The 16750-nt window shown below is 52.9% G+C and overlaps 2 non-coding genes across 2 annotated transcripts; both read left to right on the forward strand.

Moving 5' to 3' along the window:
* Positions 1-6569: 6569 nt before the first annotated feature.
* On the forward strand, positions 6570-6643 carry TRNAN-GUU (transfer RNA asparagine (anticodon GUU)). The gene has a single exon. It is a non-coding gene; the product is annotated as a tRNA-Asn (tRNA).
* Positions 6644-14204: 7561 nt separating this feature from the next.
* TRNAN-GUU (transfer RNA asparagine (anticodon GUU)) lies at positions 14205-14278 on the forward strand. Its single transcript has one exon. It is a non-coding gene; the product is annotated as a tRNA-Asn (tRNA).
* Positions 14279-16750: the final 2472 nt, after the last annotated feature.

Raw genomic sequence — 16750 nt, forward strand, 5'->3', positions numbered from 1 at the left:
AGGTTGGATGTTCGAGCTCTCCCAGGAGTGGTGTGTTGCTTTTTTTTCTTTGGGCTGATAGCTTTGAAGATATGTTCTGATGGTGGTGAGAGTGGAGAATGACTGTCCACATGGCGCAATTGGCTAGCGCGATCGGCTGTTAACCGAAAGGTTGGAGGTTCGAGCCCACCCGGTGGTGGTGCGGCGCTTTTTTTTCCTTTGGGCTGATAGCTCTGAAGAAATGTTCTGACGGTGGTGAGAGTGGACCATGACTGTCTCCGTGGCGCAATTGGCTAGCGCGAGTGGCTGTTAACGGAAAAGTTGGAGGTTTAAGCCCTCTCGGGAGTGGTGTGTTGCTTTTTTCTTTGCGCTTATAGCTTTTGTTCTGATGGTGGTGAGAGTGGAGCAGGACTGTCTCCGTGGCGCAATTGGCTAGCGCGATCGGCTGTTAACCGAAAGGTTCGAGGTTCAAGCCCTCCCGGGAGTGGTGTGTTGCTTTTTTCTTTGCGCTGATAGCTTTGAAGATATGTTCTGTTGGTGGTGAGAGTGGAGCACGACTGTCTCCGTGGCGTAATTGGCTAGCGCGATAGGCTATTAACCGAAAGGTTGGAGGCTAGAGCCCACCCGGTAGTGGTGCGGCGCTTTTTTTCCTTTGGGCTGATAGCTCTGAAGAAATGTTCTGACGGTGGTGAGAGTGGAGAAAGACTGTCTCCGTGGCGCAATTGGCTAGCGCGATCGGCTGTTAACTGAAAGGTTGGATGTTCGAGCCCTCGCGGGTGTGGTGTGTTGCTTTTTTTTCTTTGGGCTGATAGCTTTGAAGATATGTTCTGATGGTGGTTAGAGTGGAGCAGGACTGTCTCCGTGGTGCCATTGGCTAGCGCGATCGGCTGTTAACCGAAAGGTCGGAGGTTCGAGCCCTCCCAGGAGTGGTGTGTTGCTTTTTTTTTCTTTGGGCTGATAGCTTTGAAGATATGTTCTGATGGTGGTGAGAGTGGAGCAGGACTGTCTTCATGGCGCAATTGGCTAGCGCGATCGGCTGTTAAGCGAAAGGTTGGAGGTTCGAGCCCACGCGGTGGTGGTGCGGCGCTTTTTTTTCTTTGGGCTGATAGCTTTGAAGATATGTTCTGATGGTGGTGAGAGTGGAGCAGGACTGTCTCCGTGGCGGAAGTGGCTAGCGCGATCGGCTGTTAACCGAAAGGTTGGAGGTTCGAGCCCACCCGAGAGTGGCGTGTTGCTTTTTTCTTTGCGCTGATAGCTTTGAAGATATGTTCTGATGGTGGTGAGAGTGGAGCACGACTGTCTCCGTGGCGTAATTGGCTAGCGCGATGGGCTATTAACCGAAAGGTTGGAGGTTCGAGCCCACCCTGTGGTGGTGCGGCGCTTTTTTTTCTTTGGGCTGATAGCTCTGAAGAAATGTTCTGACGGTGGTGAGAGTGGAGCATGACTGTCTCCGTGGCGCAATTGGCTAGCGCGATGGGCTCTTAACCGAAAGGTTGGAGGTTCGAGCCCACCCGATGATGGTGCAGCGATTTTTTTTTCTTTGGGCTGATAGCTCTGAAGAAATGTTCTGACGGTGGTGAGAGTGGAGCATGACTGTCTCCGTGGCGCAATTGGCTAGCGCGATCGGCTGTTAACCGAAAGGTTGGAGGTTCGAGCCCTCCCGGGAGTGGTGTGTTGCTTTTTTTTGCGCTGATAGCTTTGAAGTTATGTTCTGATGGTAGTGAGTGTGGAGCACGACTGTCTCCGTGGCGCAATTGGCTAGCGCGATGGGCTCTTAACCGAAAGGTTGGAGGTTCGAGCCCACCCGATGATGGTGCAGCGATTTTTTTTCTTTGGGCTGATAGCTCTGAAGAAATGTTCTGACGGTGGTGAGAGTGGAGAAAGACTGTCTTCCTGGCGCAATTGGCTAGCGCTATCGGCTGTTAACTGAAAGGTTGGAGGTTCGAGCCCTCCCGGGAGTGGTGTGTGGGTTTTTTTCTTTGGGCTGATAGCTTTGAAGATATGTTCTCATGGTGGTGAGAGTGGAGCAGGACTGTCTCCGTGGCGCAATTTGCTAGCGCTATCGGCTGTTAACCGAAAGGTTGGAGGTTCGAGCCCACGCGGTGGTGGTGCGGTGCTTTCTTTTTGGGGCTGATAGCTTTGAAGATATGTTGTGATGGTGGTGAGAGTGGAGCAGGACTGTCTCCGTGGCGGTGGTGGCTAGCGCGATCGGCTGTTACCCGAAAGGTTGGAGGTTCGAGCCCACCCGGAAGTGGTGTGTTGCTTTTTTCTTTGCGCTGATAGCTTTGAACATATGTTCTGGTGGTGGTGAGAGTGGAGCGGGACTGTCTCCGTGGCGCAATGGGCTAGCGCGATCGGCTGTTAACCGAAAGGTTGGAGGTTCGACCTCTCCCGGGAGTGGTGTGTTGCTTCTTTCTTTGCGCTGATAGCTTTGAAGCTATGTTCTGATGGTGGTGGGAGTGGAGCACGACTGTCTCCGTGGCGCAATTGGCTAGCGCGATCGGCTGTTAACCGAAAGGTTGGAGGTTCCAGCCCTTCCGGGAGTGGTGTGTTGCTTTTTTTTCTTTGCGCTGATAGCTTTGAAGATATGTTCTGACGATGGTGAGAGTGGAGCATGACTGTCTCCATGGCGCAATTGGCTAGCGCCATGGGCTCTTAACCGAAAGGTTGGAGGTTCGAGCCCACCCGATGGTGGTGCGGCGATTTTTTTTCTTTGGGCTGATAGCTCTGAAGAAATGTTCTGACGGTGGTGAGAGTGAAGCATGACTGTCTCCGTGGCGCAATTGGCTAGCGCGATCGGCTGTTAACCGAAAGGTTGGACGTTCGAGCCCTCCCGGGAGTGGTGTGTTGCTTTTTTCTTTGCGCTGATAGCTTTGAAGTTATGTTCTTATGGTGGTGAGAGTGGAGCACGACTGTCTCCGTGGCGTAATTGGCTAGCGCGATAGGCTATTAACCGAAAGGTTGGAGGCTAGAGCCCACCCGGTAGTGGTGCGGCGCTTTTTTTCCTTTGGGCTGATAGCTCTGAAGAAATGTTCTGACGGTGGTGAGAGTGGAGAAAGACTGTCTCCGTGGCGCAATTGGCTAGCGCGATCGGCTGTTAACTGAAAGGTTGGATGTTCGAGCCCTCGCGGGAGTGGTGTGTTGCTTTTTTTTCTTTGGGCTGATAGCTTTGAAGATATGTTGTGATGGTGGTTAGAGTGGAGCAGGACTGTCTCCGTGGTGCCATTGGCTAGCGCGATCGGCTGTTAACCGAAAGGTTGGAGGTTCGAACCCTCCCAGGAGTGGTGTGTTGCTTTTTTTTTTCTTTGGGCTGATAGCTTTGAAGATATGTTCTGATGGTGGTGAGAGTGGAGCAGGACTGTCTTCATGGCGCAATTGGCTAGCGCGATCGGCTGTTAAGCGAAAGGTTGGAGGTTCGAGCCCACGCGGTGGTGGTGCGGCGCTTTTTTTTCTTTGGGCTGATAGCTTTGAAGATATGTTCTGATGGTGGTGAGAGTGGAGCAGGACTGTCTCCGTGGCGGAAGTGGCTAGCGCGATCGGCTGTTAACCGAAAGGTTGGAGGTTCGAGCCCACCCGAGAGTGGCGTGTTGCTTTTTTCTTTGCGCTGATAGCTTTGAAGATATGTTCTGATGGTGGTGAGAGTGGAGCACGACTGTCTCCGTGGCGTAATTGGCTAGCGCGATGGGCTATTAACCGAAAGGTTGGAGGTTCGAGCCCACCCTGTGGTGGTGCGGCGCTTTTTTTTCTTTGGGCTGATAGCTCTGAAGAAATGTTCTGACGGTGGTGAGAGTGGAGCATGACTGTCTCCGTGGCGCAATTGGCTAGCGCGATGGGCTCTTAACCGAAAGGTTGGAGGTTCGAGCCCACCCGATGATGGTGCAGCGATTTTTTTTCTTTGGGCTGATAGCTCTGAAGAAATGTTCTGACGGTGGTGAGAGTGGAGCATGACTGTCTCCGTGGCGCAATTGGCTAGCGCTATCGGCTGTTAACTGAAAGGTTGGAGGTTCGAGCCCTCCCGGGAGTGGTGTGTGGGTTTTTTTCTTTGGGCTGATAGCCTTGAAGATATGTTCTCATGGTGGTGAGAGTGGAGCAGGACTGTCTCCGTGGCGCAATTGGCTAGCGCGATGGGCTCTTAACCGAAAGGTTGGAGGTTCGAGCCCACCCGATGATGGTGCAGCGATTTTTTTTCTTTGGGCTGATAGCTCTGAAGAAATGTTCTGACGGTGGTGAGAGTGGAGAAAGACTGTCTTCCTGGCGCAATTGGCTAGCGCTATCGGCTGTTAACTGAAAGGTTGGAGGTTCGAGCCCTCCCGGGAGTGGTGTGTGGGTTTTTTTCTTTGGGCTGATAGCTTTGAAGATATGTTCTCATGGTGGTGAGAGTGGAGCAGGACTGTCTCCGTGGCGCAATTTGCTAGCGCTATCGGCTGTTAACCGAAAGGTTGGAGGTTCGAGCCCACGCGGTGGTGGTGCGGTGCTTTCTTTTTGGGGCTGATAGCTTTGAAGATATGTTGTGATGGTGGTGAGAGTGGAGCAGGACTGTCTCCGTGGCGGTGGTGGCTAGCGCGATCGGCTGTTACCCGAAAGGTTGGAGGTTCGAGCCCACCCGGAAGTGGTGTGTTGCTTTTTTCTTTGCGCTGATAGCTTTGAACATATGTTCTGGTGGTGGTGAGAGTGGAGCGGGACTGTCTCCGTGGCGCAATGGGCTAGCGCGATCGGCTGTTAACCGAAAGGTTGGAGGTTCGAGCCCACCCGGTGGTGGTGCGGCGCTTTTTTTCTTTCGGCTGATAGCTTTGAAGATATGTTCTGATGGTGGTGAGAGTGGAGCAGGACTGTCTCCGTGGCGCAATTGGCTAGCGCGATCGGTTGTTAACGGAAAAGTTGGAGGTTCGAGCCCTCTCGGGAGTGGTGTGTTGCTTTTTTCTTTGCGCTTATAGCTTTTGTTCTGATGGTGGTGAGAGTGGAGCACGACTGTATGCGCAGCGCAATTGGATAGCGCGATCGGCTGTTAACCGAAAGGTTCGAGGTTCAAGCGCTCCCGGGAGTGGTGTGTTGCTTTTTTCTTTGCGCTGATAGCTTTGAAGATATGTTCTGCTGATGGTGAGAAAGGAACACGACTATCTCCGTGGCGCCATTGGCTAGCGCGATCGGCTGTTAACCAAAAGGTTGGAGGTTCGAGCCCACACGGAGGTGGTGCGGCGCTTTTTTCCTTTGGGCTGATAGCTCTGAAGAATTGTTCTGACGGTGGTGAGAGTGGAGCAAGACTGTCTCCGTGGCGAAATTGGCTAGCACGTTGGGCTGTTAACCAAAAGGTTGGAGGTTCGAGCCCACCCGGAAGTGGTGTGATGATTTTTTTTCTTTGCGCTGATAGCTTTGAAGATATGTTCTGATGGTGATGAGAGCGGAACAGGACTGTCTCCGTGGCGCAATTGGCTAGCGCGATCGGCTGGTAACCGAAAGGTTGGAGGTTCGAGCCCACGCGGTGGTGGTGCGGTGCTTTTCTTTCTTTGGGCTGATAGCTTTGAAGATATGTTGTGATGGTGGTGAGAGAGGAGCACGACTGTCTCCGTGGCGCAATTGGCTAGCGCGATGGGCTGGTAACTGAAAGGTTGGAGGTTCGAGCCCTCCCAGCAGTGGTGTGTTGCTTTTTTTTCTTTGGGCTGATAGCTTTGAAGATATGTTCTGATGGTGGTGAGAGTGGAGCAGGACTGTCTCCGTGGCGCAATTGGCTAGCGCGATCGGCTGTTAACCGAAAGGTTCGAGGTTCAAGCCCTCCCGGGAGTGGTGTGTTGCTTTTTTCTTTGCGCTGATAGCTTTGAAGATATGTTCTGTTGGTGGTGAGAGTGGAGCACGACTCTCTCCGTTGCGCAATTGGCTAGCGCGATCGGGTGTTAACCAAAAGGTTGGAGGTTCGAGCCCACCCGGTGGTGGTGCGGCGCTTTCTTTCCTTTGGGCTGATAGCTCTGAAAAATTGTTCTGACGGTGGTGAGAGTAAAGCAGGACTGTCTCCGTGGCGCAATTGGCTAGCGCAATCGGCTGTTAATCGAAAGGGTGGAGGTTCGACCTCTCCCGGGAGTGGTGTGTTGCTTTTTTCTTTGCGCTGATAGCTTTGAAGATATGTTCTGATGGTGATGGGAGTGGAGCACGACTGTCTCCGTGGCGCAATTGGCTAGCGCGATCGGCTGTTAACCGAAAGGTTGGAGGTTCGAGCCCTCCCGGGAGTGGTGTGTTGCTTTTTTTTCTTTGCGCTGATAGCTTTGAAGATATGTTCTGATGGTGGTGAGAGTGGAGCACGACTGTCTCCGTGGCGTAATTGGCTAGCGCAATGGGCTATTAACCGAAAGGTTGGAGGTTCGAGCTCACCGGGTGGTGGTGCGGTGCTTTTTTTCTTTGGGCTGATAGCTCTGAAGAAATGTTCTGACGGTGGTGAGAGTGGAGCATGACTGTCTCCTTGGCGCAATTGGCTAGCGCGACGGGCTCTTAACCGAAAGGTTGGAGGTTCGAGCCCACCCGATGGTGGTGCGGCGATTTTTTTTCTTTGGGCTGATAGCTCCGAAGAAATGTTCTGACGGTGGTGAGAGTGGAGCACGACAGCCTCCGTGGCGCAATTGGCTAGCGCGATCGGCTGTTAACCGAAAGGTTGGAGGTTCGAGCCCTCCCGGGAGTGGTGTGTGGGTTTTTTTCTTTGGGCTGATAGCCTTGAAGATATGTTCTCATGGTGGTGAGAGTGGAGCAGGACTGTCTCCGTGGCGCAATTGGCTAGCGCGATGGGCTCTTAACCGAAAGGTTGGAGGTTCGAGCCCACCCGATGATGGTGCAGCGATTTTTTTTCTTTGGGCTGATAGCTCTGAAGAAATGTTCTGACGGTGGTGAGAGTGGAGAAAGACTGTCTTCCTGGGGCAATTGGCTAGCGCTATCGGCTGTTAACTGAAAGGTTGGAGGTTCGAGCCCTCCCGGGAGTGGTGTGTGGGTTTTTTTCTTTGGGCTGATAGCTTTGAAGATATGTTCTCATGGTGGTGAGAGTGGAGCAGGACTGTCTCCGTGGCGCAATTTGCTAGCGCTATCGGCTGTTAACCGAAAGGTTGGAGGTTCGAGCCCACGCGGTGGTGGTGCGGTGCTTTCTTTTTGGGGCTGATAGCTTTGAAGATATGTTGTGATGGTGGTGAGAGTGGAGCAGGACTGTCTCCGTGGCGGTGGTGGCTAGCGCGATCGGCTGTTACCCGAAAGGTTGGAGGTTCGAGCCCACCCGGAAGTGGTGTGTTGCTTTTTTCTTTGCGCTGATAGCTTTGAACATATGTTCTGGTGGTGGTGAGAGTGGAGTGGGACTGTCTCCGTGGCGCAATGGGCTAGCGCGATCGGCTGTTAACCGAAAGGTTGGAGGTTCGAGCCCATCCGGTGGTGGTGCGGCGCTTTTTTTCTTTCGGCTGATAGCTTTGAAGATATGTTCTGATGGTGGTGAGAGTGGAGCAGGACTGTCTCCGTGGCGCAATTGGCTAGCGCGATCGGTTGTTAACGGAAAAGTTGGAGGTTCGAGCCCTCTCGGGAGTGGTGTGTTGCTTTTTTCTTTGCGCTTATAGCTTTTGTTCTGATGGTGGTGAGAGTGGAGCACGACTGTATGCGCAGCGCAATTGGATAGCGCGATCGGCTGTTAACCGAAAGGTTCGAGGTTCAAGCGCTCCCGGGAGTGGTGTGTTGCTTTTTTCTTTGCGCTGATAGCTTTGAAGATATGTTCTGCTGATGGTGAGAAAGGAACACGACTATCTCCGTGGCGCCATTGGCTAGCGCGATCGGCTGTTAACCAAAAGGTTGGAGGTTCGAGCCCACACGGAGGTGGTGCGGCGCTTTTTTCCTTTGGGCTGATAGCTCTGAAGAATTGTTCTGACGGTGGTGAGAGTGGAGCAAGACTGTCTCCGTGGCGAAATTGGCTAGCACGTTGGGCTGTTAACCAAAAGGTTGGAGGTTCGAGCCCACCCGGAAGTGGTGTGATGATTTTTTTCTTTGCGCTGATAGCTTTGAAGATATGTTCTGATGGTGATGAGAGCGGAACAGGACTGTCTCCGTGGCGCAATTGGCTAGCGCGATCGGCTGGTAACCGAAAGGTTGGAGGTTCGAGCCCACGCGGTGGTGGTGCGGTGCTTTTTTTTCTTTGGGCTGATAGCTTTGAAGATATGTTGTGATGGTGGTGAGAGAGGAGCACGACTGTCTCCGTGGCGCAATTGGCTAGCGCGATGGGCTGGTAACTGAAAGGTTGGAGGTTCGAGCCCTCCCAGCAGTGGTGTGTTGCTTTTTTTTCTTTGGGCTGATAGCTTTGAAGATATGTTCTGATGGTGGTGAGAGTGGAGCAGGACTGTCTCCGTGGCGCAATTGGCTAGCGCGATCGGCTGTTAACCGAAAGGTTCGAGGTTCAAGCCCTCCCGGGAGTGGTGTGTTGCTTTTTTCTTTGCGCTGATAGCTTTGAAGATATGTTCTGTTGGTGGTGAGAGTGGAGCACGACTCTCTCCGTTGCGCAATTGGCTAGCGCGATCGGGTGTTAACCAAAAGGTTGGAGGTTCGAGCCCACCCGGTGGTGGTGCGGCGCTTTCTTTCCTTTGGGCTGATAGCTCTGAAAAATTGTTCTGACGGTGGTGAGAGTAAAGCAGGACTGTCTCCGTGGCGCAATTGGCTAGCGCAATCGGCTGTTAATCGAAAGGGTGGAGGTTCGACCTCTCCCGGGAGTGGTGTGTTGCTTTTTTCTTTGCGCTGATAGCTTTGAAGATATGTTCTGATGGTGATGGGAGTGGAGCACGACTGTCTCCGTGGCGCAATTGGCTAGCGCGATCGGCTGTTAACCGAAAGGTTGGAGGTTCGAGCCCTCCCGGGAGTGGTGTGTTGCTTTTTTTTCTTTGCGCTGATAGCTTTGAAGATATGTTCTGATGGTGGTGAGAGTGGAGCACGACTGTCTCCGTGGCGTAATTGGCTAGCGCAATGGGCTATTAACCGAAAGGTTGGAGGTTCGAGCTCACCGGGTGGTGGTGCGGTGCTTTTTTTCTTTGGGCTGATAGCTCTGAAGAAATGTTCTGACGGTGGTGAGAGTGGAGCATGACTGTCTCCTTGGCGCAATTGGCTAGCGCGACGGGCTCTTAACCGAAAGGTTGGAGGTTCGAGCCCACCCGATGGTGGTGCGGCGATTTTTTTTTCTTTGGGCTGATAGCTCTGAAGAAATGTTCTGACGGTGGTGAGAGTGGAGCATGACTGTCTCCGTGGCGCAATTGGCTAGCGCGATCGGCTGTTAACCGAAAGGTTGGAGGTTCGAGCCCTCCCGGGAGTGGTGTGTTGCTTTTTTTTGCGCTGATAGCTTTGAAGTTATGTTCTGATGGTAGTGAGTGTGGAGCACGACTGTCTCCGTGGCGCAATTGGCTAGCGCGATGGGCTCTTAACCGAAAGGTTGGAGGTTCGAGCCCACCCGATGATGGTGCAGCGATTTTTTTTCTTTGGGCTGATAGCTCTGAAGAAATGTTCTGACGGTGGTGAGAGTGGAGAAAGACTGTCTTCCTGGCGCAATTGGCTAGCGCTATCGGCTGTTAACTGAAAGGTTGGAGGTTCGAGCCCTCCCGGGAGTGGTGTGTGGGTTTTTTTCTTTGGGCTGATAGCTTTGAAGATATGTTCTCATGGTGGTGAGAGTGGAGCAGGACTGTCTCCGTGGCGCAATTTGCTAGCGCTATCGGCTGTTAACCGAAAGGTTGGAGGTTCGAGCCCACGCGGTGGTGGTGCGGTGCTTTCTTTTTGGGGCTGATAGCTTTGAAGATATGTTGTGATGGTGGTGAGAGTGGAGCAGGACTGTCTCCGTGGCGGTGGTGGCTAGCGCGATCGGCTGTTACCCGAAAGGTTGGAGGTTCGAGCCCACCCGGAAGTGGTGTGTTGCTTTTTTCTTTGCGCTGATAGCTTTGAACATATGTTCTGGTGGTGGTGAGAGTGGAGCGGGACTGTCTCCGTGGCGCAATGGGCTAGCGCGATCGGCTGTTAACCGAAAGGTTGGAGGTTCGACCTCTCCCGGGAGTGGTGTGTTGCTTCTTTCTTTGCGCTGATAGCTTTGAAGCTATGTTCTGATGGTGGTGGGAGTGGAGCACGACTGTCTCCGTGGCGCAATTGGCTAGCGCGATCGGCTGTTAACCGAAAGGTTGGAGGTTCCAGCCCTTCCGGGAGTGGTGTGTTGCTTTTTTTTCTTTGCGCTGATAGCTTTGAAGATATGTTCTGACGATGGTGAGAGTGGAGCATGACTGTCTCCATGGCGCAATTGGCTAGCGCCATGGGCTCTTAACCGAAAGGTTGGAGGTTCGAGCCCACCCGATGGTGGTGCGGCGATTTTTTTTCTTTGGGCTGATAGCTCTGAAGAAATGTTCTGACGGTGGTGAGAGTGAAGCATGACTGTCTCCGTGGCGCAATTGGCTAGCGCGATCGGCTGTTAACCGAAAGGTTGGACGTTCGAGCCCTCCCGGGAGTGGTGTGTTGCTTTTTTCTTTGCGCTGATAGCTTTGAAGTTATGTTCTTATGGTGGTGAGAGTGGAGCACGACTGTCTCCGTGGCGTAATTGGCTAGCGCGATAGGCTATTAACCGAAAGGTTGGAGGCTAGAGCCCACCCGGTAGTGGTGCGGCGCTTTTTTTCCTTTGGGCTGATAGCTCTGAAGAAATGTTCTGACGGTGGTGAGAGTGGAGAAAGACTGTCTCCGTGGCGCAATTGGCTAGCGCGATCGGCTGTTAACTGAAAGGTTGGATGTTCGAGCCCTCGCGGGAGTGGTGTGTTGCTTTTTTTTCTTTGGGCTGATAGCTTTGAAGATATGTTGTGATGGTGGTTAGAGTGGAGCAGGACTGTCTCCGTGGTGCCATTGGCTAGCGCGATCGGCTGTTAACCGAAAGGTTGGAGGTTCGAACCCTCCCAGGAGTGGTGTGTTGCTTTTTTTTTTCTTTGGGCTGATAGCTTTGAAGATATGTTCTGATGGTGGTGAGAGTGGAGCAGGACTGTCTTCATGGCGCAATTGGCTAGCGCGATCGGCTGTTAAGCGAAAGGTTGGAGGTTCGAGCCCACGCGGTGGTGGTGCGGCGCTTTTTTTTCTTTGGGCTGATAGCTTTGAAGATATGTTCTGATGGTGGTGAGAGTGGAGCAGGACTGTCTCCGTGGCGGAAGTGGCTAGCGCGATCGGCTGTTAACCGAAAGGTTGGAGGTTCGAGCCCACCCGAGAGTGGCGTGTTGCTTTTTTCTTTGCGCTGATAGCTTTGAAGATATGTTCTGATGGTGGTGAGAGTGGAGCACGACTGTCTCCGTGGCGTAATTGGCTAGCGCGATGGGCTATTAACCGAAAGGTTGGAGGTTCGAGCCCACCCTGTGGTGGTGCGGCGCTTTTTTTTCTTTGGGCTGATAGCTCTGAAGAAATGTTCTGACGGTGGTGAGAGTGGAGCATGACTGTCTCCGTGGCGCAATTGGCTAGCGCGATGGGCTCTTAACCGAAAGGTTGGAGGTTCGAGCCCACCCGATGATGGTGCAGCGATTTTTTTTCTTTGGGCTGATAGCTCTGAAGAAATGTTCTGACGGTGGTGAGAGTGGAGCATGACTGTCTCCGTGGCGCAATTGGCTAGCGCTATCGGCTGTTAACTGAAAGGTTGGAGGTTCGAGCCCTCCCGGGAGTGGTGTGTGGGTTTTTTTCTTTGGGCTGATAGCCTTGAAGATATGTTCTCATGGTGGTGAGAGTGGAGCAGGACTGTCTCCGTGGCGCAATTGGCTAGCGCGATGGGCTCTTAACCGAAAGGTTGGAGGTTCGAGCCCACCCGATGATGGTGCAGCGATTTTTTTTCTTTGGGCTGATAGCTCTGAAGAAATGTTCTGACGGTGGTGAGAGTGGAGAAAGACTGTCTTCCTGGCGCAATTGGCTAGCGCTATCGGCTGTTAACTGAAAGGTTGGAGGTTCGAGCCCTCCCGGGAGTGGTGTGTGGGTTTTTTTCTTTGGGCTGATAGCTTTGAAGATATGTTCTCATGGTGGTGAGAGTGGAGCAGGACTGTCTCCGTGGCGCAATTTGCTAGCGCTATCGGCTGTTAACCGAAAGGTTGGAGGTTCGAGCCCACGCGGTGGTGGTGCGGTGCTTTCTTTTTGGGGCTGATAGCTTTGAAGATATGTTGTGATGGTGGTGAGAGTGGAGCAGGACTGTCTCCGTGGCGGTGGTGGCTAGCGCGATCGGCTGTTACCCGAAAGGTTGGAGGTTCGAGCCCACCCGGAAGTGGTGTGTTGCTTTTTTCTTTGCGCTGATAGCTTTGAACATATGTTCTGGTGGTGGTGAGAGTGGAGCGGGACTGTCTCCGTGGCGCAATGGGCTAGCGCGATCGGCTGTTAACCGAAAGGTTGGAGGTTCGAGCCCACCCGGTGGTGGTGCGGCGCTTTTTTTCTTTCGGCTGATAGCTTTGAAGATATGTTCTGATGGTGGTGAGAGTGGAGCAGGACTGTCTCCGTGGCGCAATTGGCTAGCGCGATCGGTTGTTAACGGAAAAGTTGGAGGTTCGAGCCCTCTCGGGAGTGGTGTGTTGCTTTTTTCTTTGCGCTTATAGCTTTTGTTCTGATGGTGGTGAGAGTGGAGCACGACTGTATGCGCAGCGCAATTGGATAGCGCGATCGGCTGTTAACCGAAAGGTTCGAGGTTCAAGCGCTCCCGGGAGTGGTGTGTTGCTTTTTTCTTTGCGCTGATAGCTTTGAAGATATGTTCTGCTGATGGTGAGAAAGGAACACGACTATCTCCGTGGCGCCATTGGCTAGCGCGATCGGCTGTTAACCAAAAGGTTGGAGGTTCGAGCCCACACGGAGGTGGTGCGGCGCTTTTTTCCTTTGGGCTGATAGCTCTGAAGAATTGTTCTGACGGTGGTGAGAGTGGAGCAAGACTGTCTCCGTGGCGAAATTGGCTAGCACGTTGGGCTGTTAACCAAAAGGTTGGAGGTTCGAGCCCACCCGGAAGTGGTGTGATGATTTTTTTTCTTTGCGCTGATAGCTTTGAAGATATGTTCTGATGGTGATGAGAGCGGAACAGGACTGTCTCCGTGGCGCAATTGGCTAGCGCGATCGGCTGGTAACCGAAAGGTTGGAGGTTCGAGCCCACGCGGTGGTGGTGCGGTGCTTTTCTTTCTTTGGGCTGATAGCTTTGAAGATATGTTGTGATGGTGGTGAGAGAGGAGCACGACTGTCTCCGTGGCGCAATTGGCTAGCGCGATGGGCTGGTAACTGAAAGGTTGGAGGTTCGAGCCCTCCCAGCAGTGGTGTGTTGCTTTTTTTTCTTTGGGCTGATAGCTTTGAAGATATGTTCTGATGGTGGTGAGAGTGGAGCAGGACTGTCTCCGTGGCGCAATTGGCTAGCGCGATCGGCTGTTAACCGAAAGGTTCGAGGTTCAAGCCCTCCCGGGAGTGGTGTGTTGCTTTTTTCTTTGCGCTGATAGCTTTGAAGATATGTTCTGTTGGTGGTGAGAGTGGAGCACGACTCTCTCCGTTGCGCAATTGGCTAGCGCGATCGGGTGTTAACCAAAAGGTTGGAGGTTCGAGCCCACCCGGTGGTGGTGCGGCGCTTTCTTTCCTTTGGGCTGATAGCTCTGAAAAATTGTTCTGACGGTGGTGAGAGTAAAGCAGGACTGTCTCCGTGGCGCAATTGGCTAGCGCAATCGGCTGTTAATCGAAAGGGTGGAGGTTCGACCTCTCCCGGGAGTGGTGTGTTGCTTTTTTCTTTGCGCTGATAGCTTTGAAGATATGATCTGATGGTGATGGGAGTGGAGCACGACTGTCTCCGTGGCGCAATTGGCTAGCGCGATCGGCTGTTAACCGAAAGGTTGGAGGTTCGAGCCCTCCCGGGAGTGGTGTGTTGCTTTTTTTTCTTTGCGCTGATAGCTTTGAAGATATGTTCTGATGGTGGTGAGAGTGGAGCACGACTGTCTCCGTGGCGTAATTGGCTAGCGCAATGGGCTATTAACCGAAAGGTTGGAGGTTCGAGCTCACCGGGTGGTGGTGCGGTGCTTTTTTTCTTTGGGCTGATAGCTCTGAAGAAATGTTCTGACGGTGGTGAGAGTGGAGCATGACTGTCTCCTTGGCGCAATTGGCTAGCGCGACGGGCTCTTAACCGAAAGGTTGGAGGTTCGAGCCCACCCGATGGTGGTGCGGCGATTTTTTTTCTTTGGGCTGATAGCTCCGAAGAAATGTTCTGACGGTGGTGAGAGTGGAGCACGACAGCCTCCGTGGCGCAATTGGCTAGCGCGATCGGCTGTTAACCGAAAGGTTGGAGGTTCGAGCCCTCCCGGGAGTGGTGTGTGGGTTTTTTTCTTTGGGCTGATAGCCTTGAAGATATGTTCTCATGGTGGTGAGAGTGGAGCAGGACTGTCTCCGTGGCGCAATTGGCTAGCGCGATGGGCTCTTAACCGAAAGGTTGGAGGTTCGAGCCCACCCGATGATGGTGCAGCGATTTTTTTTCTTTGGGCTGATAGCTCTGAAGAAATGTTCTGACGGTGGTGAGAGTGGAGAAAGACTGTCTTCCTGGCGCAATTGGCTAGCGCTATCGGCTGTTAACTGAAAGGTTGGAGGTTCGAGCCCTCCCGGGAGTGGTGTGTGGGTTTTTTTCTTTGGGCTGATAGCTTTGAAGATATGTTCTCATGGTGGTGAGAGTGGAGCAGGACTGTCTCCGTGGCGCAATTTGCTAGCGCTATCGGCTGTTAACCGAAAGGTTGGAGGTTCGAGCCCACGCGGTGGTGGTGCGGTGCTTTCTTTTTGGGGCTGATAGCTTTGAAGATATGTTGTGATGGTGGTGAGAGTGGAGCAGGACTGTCTCCGTGGCGGTGGTGGCTAGCGCGATCGGCTGTTACCCGAAAGGTTGGAGGTTCGAGCCCACCCGGAAGTGGTGTGTTGCTTTTTTCTTTGCGCTGATAGCTTTGAACATATGTTCTGGTGGTGGTGAGAGTGGAGTGGGACTGTCTCCGTGGCGCAATGGGCTAGCGCGATCGGCTGTTAACCGAAAGGTTGGAGGTTCGAGCCCATCCGGTGGTGGTGCGGCGCTTTTTTTCTTTCGGCTGATAGCTTTGAAGATATGTTCTGATGGTGGTGAGAGTGGAGCAGGACTGTCTCCGTGGCGCAATTGGCTAGCGCGATCGGTTGTTAACGGAAAAGTTGGAGGTTCGAGCCCTCTCGGGAGTGGTGTGTTGCTTTTTTCTTTGCGCTTATAGCTTTTGTTCTGATGGTGGTGAGAGTGGAGCACGACTGTATGCGCAGCGCAATTGGATAGCGCGATCGGCTGTTAACCGAAAGGTTCGAGGTTCAAGCGCTCCCGGGAGTGGTGTGTTGCTTTTTTCTTTGCGCTGATAGCTTTGAAGATATGTTCTGCTGATGGTGAGAAAGGAACACGACTATCTCCGTGGCGCCATTGGCTAGCGCGATCGGCTGTTAACCAAAAGGTTGGAGGTTCGAGCCCACACGGAGGTGGTGCGGCGCTTTTTTCCTTTGGGCTGATAGCTCTGAAGAATTGTTCTGACGGTGGTGAGAGTGGAGCAAGACTGTCTCCGTGGCGAAATTGGCTAGCACGTTGGGCTGTTAACCAAAAGGTTGGAGGTTCGAGCCCACCCGGAAGTGGTGTGATGATTTTTTTCTTTGCGCTGATAGCTTTGAAGATATGTTCTGATGGTGATGAGAGCGGAACAGGACTGTCTCCGTGGCGCAATTGGCTAGCGCGATCGGCTGGTAACCGAAAGGTTGGAGGTTCGAGCCCACGCGGTGGTGGTGCGGTGCTTTTTTTTCTTTGGGCTGATAGCTTTGAAGATATGTTGTGATGGTGGTGAGAGAGGAGCACGACTGTCTCCGTGGCGCAATTGGCTAGCGCGATGGGCTGGTAACTGAAAGGTTGGAGGTTCGAGCCCTCCCAGCAGTGGTGTGTTGCTTTTTTTTCTTTGGGCTGATAGCTTTGAAGATATGTTCTGATGGTGGTGAGAGTGGAGCAGGACTGTCTCCGTGGCGCAATTGGCTAGCGCGATCGGCTGTTAACCGAAAGGTTCGAGGTTCAAGCCCTCCCGGGAGTGGTGTGTTGCTTTTTTCTTTGCGCTGATAGCTTTGAAGATATGTTCTGTTGGTGGTGAGAGTGGAGCACGACTCTCTCCGTTGCGCAATTGGCTAGCGCGATCGGGTGTTAACCAAAAGGTTGGAGGTTCGAGCCCACCCGGTGGTGGTGCGGCGCTTTCTTTCCTTTGGGCTGATAGCTCTGAAAAATTGTTCTGACGGTGGTGAGAGTAAAGCAGGACTGTCTCCGTGGCGCAATTGGCTAGCGCAATCGGCTGTTAATCGAAAGGGTGGAGGTTCGACCTCTCCCGGGAGTGGTGTGTTGCTTTTTTCTTTGCGCTGATAGCTTTGAAGATATGTTCTGATGGTGATGGGAGTGGAGCACGACTGTCTCCGTGGCGCAATTGGCTAGCGCGATCGGCTGTTAACCGAAAGGTTGGAGGTTCGAGCCCTCCCGGGAGTGGTGTGTTGCTTTTTTTTCTTTGCGCTGATAGCTTTGAAGATATGTTCTGATGGTGGTGAGAGTGGAGCACGACTGTCTCCGTGGCGTAATTGGCTAGCGCAATGGGCTATTAACCGAAAGGTTGGAGGTTCGAGCTCACCGGGTGGTGGTGCGGTGCTTTTTTTCTTTGGGCTGATAGCTCTGAAGAAATGTTCTGACGGTGGTGAGAGTGGAGCATGACTGTCTCCTTGGCGCAATTGGCTAGCGCGACGGGCTCTTAACCGAAAGGTTGGAGGT

Source organism: Rhipicephalus microplus, unplaced genomic scaffold (assembly GCF_043290135.1).
Source record: "Rhipicephalus microplus isolate Deutch F79 unplaced genomic scaffold, USDA_Rmic scaffold_91, whole genome shotgun sequence".
Taxonomy (NCBI): domain Eukaryota; kingdom Metazoa; phylum Arthropoda; class Arachnida; order Ixodida; family Ixodidae; genus Rhipicephalus; species Rhipicephalus microplus.